We start from the raw sequence: 15,152 nt of genomic DNA, 5'->3' as shown, positions 1-15,152 counted from the left end.
AACCGAGCAAATGGGAAAAAGACAACTAAAAAGATGATCTTTTTGGGGACTTTACTGTAGCTGTGGGAATGGCCCACGGTAAATCAGAGAAACAAAAATTGGGAGTGAGTGTGACTCATTTACTTTCACACCCACAACTTCCTGCTGCTCTGGCCCCCTGCAACGTCTTACCGATAATCATAAAGTAACTTTCACAACTTTGCAAGTTTTCAGTTAAATGGCATTACAGATAATGTAAACAATGTCCATAATAACTAAAGAAAAAAAAGCAAAGCATAATGATGTCAAATCAGGAGAATATAAAATCAGAATACAAAATAAATATTCTCCATCAGGAATTCAATCTGATGACACTCAGGTGACTTACAGGACTACCATTGTTGATAGCCAGCTGGATGCTGCGTGCTGCGGTGTAATTCCTGCCGTCCAATCTAATGTCTACAAAGCAGGTGTATTCCCAGCATCCCTCTCTGAGGCGCGCAGGTCAGTCTCTATTACCACTCGTATCCACAGAGATGGGCTTCCCTGGCCGCTCCACTGGGTGGCAGTCCTACACACACACAACACACTCTGTAATTAGTTTTTACAGTGTGATGATAAGGACAATTTAATTTTTGTAGAGTAGGCTACTAAAAAACAAGTTATAAGTTTAGCACCTCACACAAGGCAACTAATTAAAGCCAAAAAAGTACAATTACATAAACACTGAAATTGAAGTTGCATTAAGCCATAATGTAAGGAAGGCAGGAATCCCAAAACTAAAATCTATTTTTCAAGCAGAAATTTGGATTACACCCCTCAACATGAATGATATGAATTGGCTTATGTGATTTCTGCTCTTTCCATTCCTATGCTTTCACAGATTTAGAACTAAAAGAAAGACGAGAAATAGAGTAGGGCACATAAACGCAGTGAAACAGTACATGAATATCACGGAGCTGTGTTACCTTCATCCATCTTATCTTTTGTGTGTTTTTCAGTTTGAAAATCTCTGCCTGCTTGCAAGGAAGACTCCCACTGACATCCGGGTGATGAATGTGGTTCAGATGGATCGGGACACTCTTCACTGGACACTGACACCTCAATGTCATCCTCGATAATCCAGTCTTTCCCCTAAAGAGGAGACAAACTGTGAGACAGTTGCCAGACAGGCCCACCTGAGCTCCAGTAATCTATGAGTTATATAGTTCTGATTTAAGAATGTAGATTGTTGTAGATTGATTTTACATTATATAATTATTCTTTCAATTCTATTATTGATGTAAATGGACACCATTTTAGAAACATCCATGTGTACTTCAGTACCGCCACAAAGCAGCCTTGAGCTCTCTTGTAGTCAGGATCAGACGCAGTTACACTACTAAGCCATAGAGGAGTTTTTATATACTTGTCTCACAGGTGTAGGATCCTCTATGAGACATCTGCACAGGTAGAAACCACAGTAACCCATCCCTGACTTCCACTCCGTTGGGCAGGCTCAGGTTGTGGCTCCCCTCTCTGCTCCAGGTCACGTTGTCAAGAAAGAGGCACTTCAGCAGAAAGAGGTGGCCAACACTCACATGGTATGTGTCTGCCGCCACACTGTGGTCTGGATGTGATAGTGCAAAGGAAGACCGGTCTTTCATTTTTAAGACACCAGTTAACGGATGACATAGGATTGACTTAGATTTTCTGGACTAAATAAGTAGAGCATGGAAGGGAAGGCATTGGATTTTTTAATGTGTTCTGTGGCTCAAATGAGCAATTTGCATAAATAAAAAAGGGCAAAACAACCTCTAATGGGATGTTAATCCAATTTATTCATTCATTATCTGTGCCATGGAGGGGTTTGGACAATATGGGCAATTATAAAGAGAGATCCTAATGTTTTGACTCACTACTTTTAAATTTGAACATTTCCTGTATATTGTATTAGATGATATTAGCAGATTATGCAGCATCGGTGGAGGTATGCTGTCTGACTGCCATGCTTTCAAACACTGTGATGCACAAGCTGATTCAGTATTTCCGTGTTTGTGTTTTTTTTTTAACATTTTACAGTAATAATCAGCTGCATTGAATAAAAAAAAACACCTCTGCTGACAACTGAGTAGCTTCACTTCTGCACACAAGCATGCAAGCATTGATGACAACAGAAAGAAGATAGCGCTCAGTCAGTTTTTTTGCCTAAATTACAGTTTAAGTTGAAGACTACAGTTACTGGAAACAGCAACACAGTTAATATATTTCATTTTAAACAGTCTGAATTATTTACTGTACAATTGTGAGGACATTGATTACGTCACGGAATAGGTTTGTTTGCTCAAACTAAATTATTGTCTGCGAGTTTTAATTTCTGTTCAAAATGCAATGTAATGTGCTTGCAAAATATAGTTCTTTAACTTGAATACACCAAAAGATTATAAGCAAATAAAAAAGACCGGTGTGAGATAGCTAGAGCTGTAGGTTCTATCAGTGTTAATATTGGATTTTGTTGTCCATTTTTACAGAGAGAGAGTTAACGTTACATATTATATATAGCTGGGCTTAACCCTTGTATGGTATTTGGGTCAAGCTGACCATTTATAATTTTTACAAGAAGAAAAATGGTACAAGTTAAATTATTTCTACCTGAAAATCAGCGGCCTTGATTTATTTCCTGTGATAAACATGCATTCCTGACTCAATTCAGAACATTATTCTGTATATGACACTTATGTTGTTTCCATAGTGGATTTTTAACACGAATTATAACCTTATGACACAAAACGAACCCCACTTCCATGTTTAATAGTGTGCTAGTAGAGACTGATGCATTCCCTAAACATAGACGTTATCTCAGCTGTTGGAAATGGAGATACAGACGATATTTGTTGATAGATTATGAAGTAAAATTTGATTTCAGAATTGTTTTTAACCCTTGTGTTGTCTTCCCTTTTTGCCCCTTATCTCAACATTTTTGTTGCTTTTTACAAAGTTTTTTAATGAAGTTTTTATATTTTTGATTTTTTTTTTTTTTTTTCAAATTTGCTTCCTTTTCCAACATTTTTCACCCGTATTTCAACTTCCTTTATTTCAAATAGAAAAAAAAAAAAAAAACTTTAAAAACGGGTCCAATTTGACCCGAAGACAACATGAGGGTTAAACCCCCAAAAAGTCCCGGGGTCAATTTGACCCGAGGGACTCGAGAGGGTCCCGAAGTGAAGACAACACCAGGGTTAACGGGCTTTCCAGCTCCATTTCCTATTTGTGGTCCCACATAAACGCAGCATGGCACAGACTTCAGATGGCGGGCTAACGTAGCTTAACCATTGCGGGCCAAAACCAAATTACACACCAAATGGGCAACAGAGAAGCAAATCAAGCAAATAAAGAAACAGAAAACCACAACAAGTAGATAATCAAAAGTAAAGTAAAAAACACTGAGGACATGTCGAGGGATGAAAACAGCAACACGGACTGTAGACAGCAGCTAGCTTAAATAAATAGCTAGTGCACATCCTTGTAACCCTGTTTTTCATTTTGGGAGTTGGTTGTCAAAAGAATAACGTTACGAAGAAGTGCCCTGGGATTAATGGCTGCGGATAACTGCACAAAGGACGGCACAGAACAAAAATAAGGTACAACAGCTAACTGCACATCTGTATTGCTAACGTTAGCTTATTTGTTTGCTGGACGTCGGTGAGCGAATGCAGGTTTCGTGCAGAGTTTTGCATCCCTGCGAAAACACAAGCGAAAACTAATAGAACCTTTTTGTCCGTTTCATCGATCCTAAAACTTAATCTGAAATATACTTGTTAAACGTTTATGTTTTATTAGACTCAGTCTGTAATAGCATTTCCTTGCTGCCTGCGACGCGGACGGACTTCTCGGCAGGGATGAGTGTGAGGGTGGAGCATCCATCAGTTCCGTTCATGTTTATTGTCCCCATAGGGAAATTAGGTTGCAGTAAAAGATCACATCACATGGTATTCAGACATTAACACAGATAAGACAAGGAGACAGAAAAAAAAACAAAAAAAACAACCCCCACTCATACCATAAACCAAAGTAATATGAAGGGGGGGGGGGGGGGGGGTAGAATTCCAGACCAGCTGGGAAAAATAAAAAATAAAATAGATACACAAAATATATCTATCATTGGACGGGACCTTCATTATTAAGGAGTTTAATGGCCTGTGGAACAAAGGAGAGCTTGGATCTGTTTTTTTTAAACAAAGGACAGTATCGTCGTCCTGAGGGCAGCAGTTCAAACGAGGAGGAGAAGGGGGGCTTCTGGTTGCCCACAATACTATTTGCCTTTCTCAGTATTCTGTTTTTGTATAAAGTTTCCATACTTGGAAATGGAATACCCGATAGTTTGCTGGAAGTTATTATATTTTTCTAATGTACTTTTTTTGTGCTTCAGTGGCGTTGCCAAACCAACAGATGATACCAAAGGAAAGACCACATCAGCAACGTTCAGTGTGACTTGCAGCTTGCAGGCGAGTTAACATGGGACTCCACCAACTTGTATTATTTCTAAATTTGAAAGTGACATAACGTTAGGCTTGTAGTATTGTACGTTAGTTGTAGTGCTTGAAACGTACACACGAAGCTGTACGACTTTGACTCTGTCACCGAGCTCAACCTTCCTTTAGTTATGGCTGAGCATTGGTGGTTGGGGATCCGGTACTACAATGAAGTTACTTACATGTTTCTGTGTACTTACCACAGACCGTATATTATTGATTTATTGATATTAACGGTCTATGGTACTTGCATGCCACTGACATTTTTTTTTAAATTCATTTTTATTTTTTACAATAGCTATTGTTGTAATGCTTAAGTTGTGTCCCTACATGTTTTAAATTAAAGAACACCTGAGGAACCAGACTTGTAAGCGACGGCCAATTCAGGTTTGATCAAGTCGTAGACAAATTCACAGCGTTTTCTTATGAGTTTTTCAGAGGAAGTCATGGCATCAACCGATGTACTGATTGCATTTACTGAGTAAATCCTGTATTGACACATACAGGTGCTTGTGAATCAAGCTGTGCCTATGTGCAATGCTGTCATCTAATGTTTTTTTGTTGTTGCACTATGCATTTCTGTGTTTTTTGTTGGCTAACAAACTTTTTATATAGATTACCTGTCTTAAAGGACTACAGGTCATCTACTGTATAGTTGATGGCACTCTTACAATATGTGTTACAGTTCACCCAGCTCTGGATGTTAGGCAAGCTGGAGTTTGTGTGTTTCTCTGCATGCTTGTTCTTCACTGACCGACAGACCGTTCACAAATTAACATTGTTGCAAAATGGTATGATTCTTATTTCTTGCAGTACAATGTTTAAGCTACTAAAGTTGTTTTAGAAGGAAAACATCCTCTTTTATATTTTTTTATAACTGCAGTCTGCTATGCAATGCTTGCCTTTTATGTGTAATTTCCTTTGTAAAGCAATGCTGACGTCTTTGAAGATGGGAGTTCCTGGAGACTCGACTATAAACGTGTGATCTTTTACAGTGAAAAACTCCTTTGACCTATTTAGTTAATAGACGAGGCAGATGGAAAGAACATACTGACCTGACAAACCTTATGCACCCTAACATTTGTCAAAAAGTCATTTTATGTCGAGAGATGAATGTCGTGCGCGTGGCCTGCTTTTAGCTGCTCACCAAGCCACGTGTCTAACTTTAACACTGTGCTGGGGTCGCTGTCTATAGTTTCACTCCGTCCTATTGATAGCCAATAGGAGCAGGGGATGGACCCACCTGTTGTCTCAGCACGCTACCTTATCAGTTGAACTGTCAGTTGTCAGAGATAAGTAATTTTTCCACAAGTAGCCTATGTGAATAGACACAACTTTGCAGGAAAAATGGACAATGCAGGTTGCAGATGAGAGTGAGAAACGGGAGGTGTAACTAAATAGATATTTTATTTATGTGCATTAACATTTGAGCACACCCATAACAATAGCTTCCCTCAGACCACAAACCAAAGCTTTTGTCATTAGAAAGAAAGGGGTGTTTGTATCAAGTTACAGCCTACCTGTAGTTGGTTGTCTGATTCCCAAATCAACAGCAGTATGTAAGAGTAGTGAGCAGTATCTAGTGCTGGAGCAATACTTTGTCAGATTTTTGGAATTAATTAAGCACTCTCAACACAGTTTGGTTTACTCTAATACCTGCATTAAAAACCCCATCCACCAATTTGTTTGACTAAAAACCTTTGCTAAGGGATCTGTTAGCCTGAGGCTAAGAAAGCATTCACGCTGGCACAATCCTGGCAAATCTACTTTGCAACTTTCACCAAAGACTTGCTGCAGCTAACGCTGAGTTTGTGGGGTTTTCCCTGAAAAGCTACTAAACCTGGGGCTAAAAGTTGTCAGTGTTAAATGGGGCCAATGGAATCTGCTGCTTGTACTTGCTGTCAACATCATTTCTTGAATGTTAACATCCGTTAAATGTTCCTACTGTATGCTACACTTAACCCAGGACTGGTAGATAAGTGGTGTGAATCATGTGGCCCTGGGCTCAGGCTTAGGTTAACCCGGGGCTGAAATGTTGTCTCGCCATGAAAAAGGAGAATTAAACTTTGCAATTTGACTCATTACCCATTTATTTGTCTTGCAATCAAAATTTTCTTACACACATATTTGTGAAGTTCATGGGTTACTTTGTGGTGCTATTTGTTATTTCATTATATATTTGTTCATATTATTTGTGTATAATAATGATCTTATTATGAAAAACGTATGCTAAAAGGACAGGCAATCTTTTCTAGGGCTGGGTACCGAATTCAATACTTCTTAGTCACCTTAGTGTTTCAAAAAAAGCCTTGTATTTCTAAATCAGATGTCATTACCTGAGGAGTACGTCTTATCAGCGTCAGTGAGCCAAGATCTAATAATGCTTGTGATTGGCTGTCTAACGTTACACATCCTAGAGACATGCAGGAAAACCACTATGTTACGCTCAAATTAGCACACTAACGTAATAGGAGCTGTAAAATAAATAAAACCATTTCTGCTGTAATGTTATCTATTTTTGCTAAAATGGATTTCACAAAATTCGATATCTGAAAAAGGTTCGTTCAGGAACCGGTATTGAAGTCACGCTATTGGTATTGATACCGATATTATAACATTTTTGAACGATACCCAGGCCTTTTCCTTCCTGGATATCTCACTTGAAGCATACCTTCAAACTAGTCGCTTTTTGGCGATAATCGCCGCTTGTGGTGCTTTCAAAGTTATAGTAAAATACCCTTTTCCCATCCATTGGTTTTTTTTTTCATGTAACAGGAATTCACTGGTGCAATACTATCATAAGTTATTTGTTATTACATTTTTTTTTTTAAATCATTTAATTTTGACCCTGTGGCTTAGCAACAGCCATTTTTTTCCTTTAAAAAAACTAAATCGGGGGGGGGGGGGGGTAGTAGTAGTAAAGAGGGGGTCACCTTTTTCAGCCATCCTGAGTTTGCAGGTATGTTGAAGGGTAACTCCTAACAAGATATGCTCGAGCATGTTGCTCAAGTGGCTGCTCAACAGGTTATGAACAAGAAAAGCAGCAACACAATCCCTGCCTTCTTCCAGTTTAACAGCTGTTGCATAACTATGGTTCTCCTCAATATATTGACTTTATCTATTTCTTACTCATCAGGTTAATGGCTTTTAGCTGTCAAATTATTTCTCCTTACATAGGTTCAAACATTTAGTCCCCCCCCCCCCACCCAAATAAGCCACGTTAATTATTTGACAGGATATAATATTGAAACTGAAAATGCTGAAACCTTAGAGTCAGCAAATATTTCAAATCAACAATTGCAAAACAGATTCATGTTCCACTATACGTTTCCTTTAAAGCAAACTCTCCAGAAAGGCTTTCTAACAGCAGAAGCTTTTTCACTCTGTAAAGAATAGAAGAATTAAAAAAACAAACAAATACTCACTGTGTGCCACGGTGAATGCCGGAGACAGCAGTGCAGCCAGCAAGAAGACCGAGCCTGCTGCCGTCATTGTCCTTGTTCGTGGGAAGAGACGGATTACATATCGTTAAATTCCTCTGTGATTTCTCAGACATATCTTGTGTTCTTAGCCGCGCTGACTTTCTGCAATAAGTAAGGCTTCTTGACACATTTCCTGATGTCTTGAAAAACTTCCAATATAGGGAAGTGAGAGAGTTGCAGCTACAAAGCTGAAACAAGGAAGGCAGGACCAAAGCACTCCCAGTAAAGTCCCAGGGAGTTCCATTGATTTGTGTTTAGGTGGAAAAGGTGTGTGTGTGTGTGTGTGTGTGTGTGTGTGTGTGTGTGTGTGTGTGTGTGTGTGTGTGTATGAATACATATCTGTCTATCGCACCAACAATCAACTTTATTTATAGTACTTTCTTCTAAAGTTGAATTACTGTAGTAACTTATCTGTAATTTGAACTGTAGTCTACTTAAAAAAAGTCAGCATGATGTAGGAACTGGATTGGATTTGCACAGCTATTCTATTAGGACACTAGAAAAGTAATTGTTCTTAGATATTTCCTTCTTTATGAAAAATGTACAGTGTATTTTTTTATATTTGCAAAAATATACATCACATGTATGCATAAATAGAAAGAAACTGAGCTTAAAGTCACTGAAGTCCTTAAGTACAAACAACTTATTTTTTAATGAGTGTCATTTTATTTTAATGTAAGTAATCATCTTGGCTGTTAGTAACGCTACTAGAGATGGTCCGATACCATATTTTGCTTCCCGATACCGATTCTGATACCTGAACTTGCGTTTCCGCCGATACCGAGTACTGACTTGATGCCAGTGTGTCATATATTTTATTATGTTTTAACAACTTTATACTACTATCTCTGTATGAATGTGATATGATTTCTATCTTTGATGTTGAACGCCACAGCATTTTGTTTTATTATCCAGTTTGACAGTCAGTTATAACGGAAAAAAGAACATAAACTAGTTTAACGTGGATTTTCTTTAGGGCTTTATTATGTAGTATCGGATTGGTGCATAAACAAATCTTTAAATTCTCCTAACATCACTCAAACAATTTTACACTGCACTAATTTTGGCCAAGATAATATTACATTTTTGCTTGCCTTCTGTTTGATTTGCCAATGCCAGAGATATCCCTTTTAAGTAGTGGTCGACCGATAACGGTTTGTTTGCAGTTGTTGCAGACTGACGACAGAGCATTAGCAGAGCCAGAGTAGCCCACTTTTTAATTAAGTAACTTTATCCGTTATCTGTAAAATAAAACATTGATACAGAAAATCTGCAAATTGCTAACTATCGCCTCAATAATCGGTCAGGCCGATAATTGGTCGATTCCTGCTAAGTATGTCTTAATGTGAAGTGGTACCTCACAAAGCGCTGTGTAATGCCACTGAAGATGTCTAAGCTATTCCTTATCACAGACAGTCTCATCAGTCCCTCCTTTAATGAAACTGCTGAACATTACAAACAAACAGAAAAACCTTGGGACTTTATCAAATACATGTTGAGACCTACAGTAAAGCAACAACATGATGATTCCACTGGATTGGAAAACTATAGGTTATACATTAAGCATTGAGTACCAAAAGTAACTAAGGGAATAACATCAACAGACTCAAATGATACTCCTAAAAAGGCTACACTGTTAAACTTTTTATTGTATTTTTGCGGTAACTTACTGGCAACGTGTTGCCAGTAAGTTACTGTAACTACGCGATTACAGTATCATAACTGTAATTGCTTTTTACAGTATAAAAACCCTTACAGTAACTTACTGGCAACACGTTGCCAGTAAGTTACTGTAACTCCCCGATTACAGTAAGTTACTGGCAACACGTTGCCAGTAAGTTACTGTAACTACCCGATTACAGTATCATAACCGTAAATGTTTTTTACAGTATAATACCCTTACTGTAACTTAGTTTTACAGTATTAGAATACCCTTACTGTACCTTAGTTTTACAGTAGTAAAAATAACCTTACTGTACCTTAGTTTTACAGTAGTAAAAATAACCTTACTGTACCTTAGTTTTACAGTAATATAATACCTTTACTGTATCTTAGTTTTACAGTAGAAAAAGTACCCTTACTGTAACTTAGTTTTACTGTATAATACCCTTACAGTAATCATATTATAATTACAATTTGCTAAATAATACTGAAATTGTCTTGCTGTATTATAGTTTTATTGTAATTGTGGTTCACAATGTTTTACACTATTTGGCATTGGCTGTACAAACAATTTTAAATATTTTACATAAATTCTATTGAATTTAATAAATTCCAAATAATTGACTTTAGCCCATGTACAAAAGTAATACATTTTTATTTTCAGGTAAAAAACATCAGGAACAAGATATTTTTTAACTCTGAAAGTGCAAAAGAACAGAAATTGACATACAAGTGATACTAAAACAATGTCTAAATATGCGCCAAAACACTGGGCAGCATTCAGAGGCGGATACATGTCTGAACAACGTAGTTACCATTTGAATTGACTCTCAAAACGAATTGAACATTTTAACTCCCGCTGAAAACTAAATAACCTGTATTTGCAAATGTATAAAAAATGTGGTGTGGTTGTTACCACAAAGCTGAAGTTGTTGGGCTTTGGAAGGAGGAACAGTCTGCTAGAAGGATTTGTGAAGGCCGGACCCATGGTACTGTTGCTTGCTGATCCACATCTTCTGGAAGGTGGACAGAGAGGCGAAGATGGAGCCTCCAATCCAGAGATGCTCTGGTGGGGGGGTCCATACTGGACTGTATGAGAAGCAGAGAAATGATCATGAGTTTCTCTCATCTAAACTGTTAACAAACTTAAAACTTGTGCATAAACAGAATATGACAGTATACAAAATAAGTCACCAGTAGTGAAGTCCCCAGATAATTCAAAGGTTCTTTCTACTTTCTTTTGCTGTCTGTCGATGGGTTTGGTGATGATGATTTTGGAGCCGTTTCACAAAACTGATCTAACTAAGGAACTTCCTCTTTAAGTAAAAGGTTAATCTCTGTTAGGATCCTTTCCAAAGGGTGTCAGAAACTTAAAATAATATGTTGACACCATCAGTGGCAAAAACAGAACTTTTAGTGGACGAAACTGACGACGCACATTTGCCCTATATGATTACATTAGAACCCGGTTTGAAAGCTGCAGGTCACAGTGTTCTCGCTCAGTCCTGGACCAACTTCAAAGATTGTTATTCTTATCAGTCACTTATACAAAAAAAACATAAGAAAACTTTAACTAAAATTAAAACAACACTTTGTAGCTTTTGCTGCATAACTGTGACCTCTACTTACACAAGTGGTAAATTCAGGATGATTTAGTTGTGTCATTGTTGGAGCAGGAAGGGTACGTAGCCGCACCACTTCATTGTACTGTGTAATCATTTTTCTGATGTTAACTATTTTACATCACACAAGAAAATGCTTACCTAGTTTGATGTCATCCACTCAAATTCGGTGAGCTGTTGGAGGAAGGTGGTGACTCTGGAGCACATACTCGTCACCTTTCTTTGGACGACTCTTCCCGTCTTGTAGCTTGTACCCACAGTAGCAGTGCACTTGGTGCCCTCATCTGGGTTGATCCTTAAGAAGAATCTTAAAAGAAAAACAGGTTTAAGATTTTCATAATCAAGAGCAGTCATCTTTAAATACAGCCCTTTATTCACACACACACACACACACACACACTCACACTCACTCACACACACACACACACACACACACACACACACACACACACACACACACACGTATGTGTTTGTGGTTCCTGTTTAAAGGAAGTGGGACATTGCTCATTTCCACAAGAAAACCTATAGTTTGCCGTTAGTGATGTTTTTTCACATGTCTACAGAATATTTCTAATTCTTGAGTACACAGGTTGCAAAACGTATACCTGTACATACTTTTTGTTGTATGAGGATAGATTGTTGAAAGGGATCATGTGCTCCTGTGGGTCATGGGGTCAGACCTTCTTCCAGCTTTCTTCTTCCTCCCATCTCTCTCAGTTGTTCCAGTCACTGGTTGTTGTTCTACATTTGAAATGATGAAAAATTATTTTTTAAAGTGCATGCATGGGGTTATAAATACAATTACAACAAGATAAAAAATGCATGCATTAGTATGCAGGTAACCAGTATAATGTAGGTAACTTATATTGTTAGAATAACACAGAATGTTATGTGATGTATAAAAGTTAATCACTATGTCATTATAAAGAGTCCTTAAATAATTTGTTTAACAATCTGTCAAATTTAAGTTCAAGGGGCTTGGAAAATACATACTTTTCTTTTCCACCATAAACCATGGTAGAAGCAATAATACTACTGCAAAGTAAGGCACTGAGGCAAATCTTTGCTGGACATCACGATGGTTTTAAGTGGCCAAACCCTGAAGCTAAGGCAAAAAACTGCTCTCCATAAATGCTGGAGGCACTGAATTTTCCACCAGAACTAGAGCTAAATGTGGTTAACGTGAATTAAATTTACCACACGTCTTTTTTAGCTAAAAAACTACACAAATATAGCTGTAATAAGTTGTGCTTAATCATTCTAAAACACTGACAAACCAACCAACAGAATTGGGAGTTTAACGTTAGCATTAACCGGAGGTAATGTTAGCCAAAATACGGCAACAGCAAGCTCATAAGCTAGCAGAACCGACCTTAAACTCCCAGAATATGGGTTACATTGTATTTCAGACAATGGTGTGACAAATAAAAAAGATGTGCCGAACAGCGCATGTAAAACGAGTAGTGTTAGCTTTACCGAACGTCGTAATTAGAGCTAGCTAATCCTCACCACGGGGAAAATGTTAGGTTGGAGCGCGTCTGGTTTTCCTTCGGGGGGGAAGCTAGTTAACAGCTTGCTCTAGCCCAGCTATGACACAGGTCGGTAAGCTAACGTCGCCGCTTGCGAAGGCTATCAGCAGAGATTTTAATGTCACAGAATTAGCAAAGATTGATCTTACCTTAAGCTGCTCCAGCTCTCTCTGAGTAGAGTGTGTGTGACCGGACTCTGCTGCGCACGGACCAAAGCGGTACTCCTTTGATGTCTCGAGCCGCTACTTCTTTCAACACCTTTGAAGTATCTACCCGCTATTCTTTTGAAGTCGTGAGGTCATATCACAAAATTTAAATTACCTTCACAGCTAAAAGCATAATAAATTTAAATGTAAATGTAAAATATCTTTATAAAATGAAATAATTTAATTGTATAGAGATATTTTATTTTTCCATTTAATTTCTATGCTTCTTTAACATTAACTAAATATTTTATTGAAGTCTGTCTTATTTAACTACAGTATCACTACTGCTGTTGTTTTACAACAGACTACCGCATATTCAAAAAATACAGTAAATCACTGTAAATCAAATGTTACTACCCATAATGCAATGCATATTACAGTAATGAACCGGAAAAGAAAATTACGATATTTTACTGGGCATTTTGTGGTAAGTAACTGTAGAAATACAGTAGAGTTTAACAGTGTACCGCAAATTCAAAATATACAGTAAAGCACTGTAAATGAAATGTCAATACCCATAATGCAATGTTTATTACAGTAATTAACCGGAAAAGAAAATTATGGTATTTTACTGGGCCATTTGTGGTAAGTAACTGTAGAAATTACAGCAAAGTCTAACAGTGTACTCTAGGAAATAACAAACAATTTTGATGGTAATTTTATCTCACCAGGCTGAGGCTTGAAGACAGCAGCTTGTTACTTGCCTTAACCTTTTGAAGAGCTGCTGGGATTTCCGTCCTCTTGTCTTCATATCATACTGTTCCTCTAACCCCCTGCATGAAATTTCCACTCAAAAAAGTACGACTTGTTTTGCATTATAGGTGCGGTGCAATGATTCATCCACAGCTCAATAGCACTTCCAATATAGGCCACTTAACCTCATTGGCATAAGATATGAAAGTGACGGATGTACGGTGTATTGTCCCAGTGACAATGAAGACTTTGTCTTCTTTTTATATATATATATATATATATATATATATATATATATATATATCATATAAACAAATTAAACTTTTAAATAACAAAGCCATTGTGGATTTTCAACTGTCTCCCCATTTCTCTCCAGATCTAAAATTACATTTAACTTTTGTCTTAGAATGATTGTCACCAGGTAATAATCATTTAAGCAGGTCATAAAAAGCATAAAAAGCAGGTCCTATTTGATTTCTGAGAAAGCTGCTAAACAGTTCTTCTTTGCTTTGTGGGTTTGATTTCGTAATATATTGGATGAAACACTGAGTCAGCCAACCATAACACCTTGGATTACATGTTGTATCTTAAAAGGCAAAAACCAATTACTGTTTCAAAAAGTTTCAGTAAAGTTTACTTGGCGATTACTTGGACAAAAATATTACCAAAGTAAATTTCCTGTCTTCTCCTTTTGTCAATTTCCTTAGGGCATTGAAATGAACTGGAACCAATGAACTTTGGCCACATGTAAGGTGAAAATGAAAATCTGAACTGTGTACGTTATGGGCTAAAACATGAAAAATAATTCATTTTGAAGAAAGACAAATGGAATGGAAATTTCATATTTATTGACAGAATATTCAAGCGCGACAGTCAATGCTAGTTCAGAAGCTTTTTTCATTCTGCTAATATCATTTTAACCTAGCACTGTGTGGTTCCTTTTAGCAATAAATCTACCTTTTATAAATAACATTTACTAAAAAGAAATACATTTTTATTAAATGTATTCCTCCCTTTTGCTCTTCACAGTTTCCTCTAGTTCAACAGCTGTAAATAAATGGCAGTACATTCAATATAAAGCACAGTTGGCTGCATGACCTCCTATCATTCTGTAGGAATGTATTTTTTTGTTTTACATATTTACACTTTTCATCACAGATATGTACATTTTACAGTTACACATGATCCTTCGGTTTCATCAGTCCTCCTTTGTCCACATTATTCTTCAGTTTCTATCTGCCAGGGATAGTCAGTGGTTCAAATACTGATGCAGGGCAGACTCAGGATAGCCCAGACGCTGTGACGATCCGCACATTAGATGCTGCTTCCACCTTTTTTTTTTTTACCAGCCACAGTGGCGGGTGGAGTGGATTGAGGTACAGACGAAAAGGAAATAATCGGTTCAAATGTTTTTACATATCCCCGGTGTTAAGAGACCCGCCTCGGAGTCAGCAGTAGCTATGAGTGT

The 15,152-nt window shown here is 37.5% G+C and overlaps 1 long non-coding RNA gene and 1 pseudogene across 1 annotated transcript; both read right to left on the bottom strand.

Annotated features, from left to right (window-relative positions):
• Positions 1-367: 367 nt before the first annotated feature.
• LOC116677845 (interleukin-1 receptor type 2-like) lies at positions 368-13,796 on the bottom strand (annotated as a pseudogene).
• Positions 10,372-11,979, bottom strand: LOC116677846 (uncharacterized). Its single transcript, XR_004329068.1, has 3 exons — positions 11,872-11,979; positions 11,398-11,563; positions 10,372-10,723 (listed from the first exon to the last, which is right to left on the bottom strand). It is a non-coding gene; the product is annotated as an uncharacterized LOC116677846 (long non-coding RNA).
• Positions 13,797-15,152: the final 1,356 nt, after the last annotated feature.

This window comes from Etheostoma spectabile, unplaced genomic scaffold (genome assembly GCF_008692095.1).
Source record: "Etheostoma spectabile isolate EspeVRDwgs_2016 unplaced genomic scaffold, UIUC_Espe_1.0 scaffold00006076, whole genome shotgun sequence".
Lineage (NCBI taxonomy): Eukaryota > Metazoa > Chordata > Actinopteri > Perciformes > Percidae > Etheostoma > Etheostoma spectabile.
The sequence above is the reverse complement of the archived record's forward strand: the minus strand, read 5'-3'. Positions and strand labels throughout refer to the sequence as shown.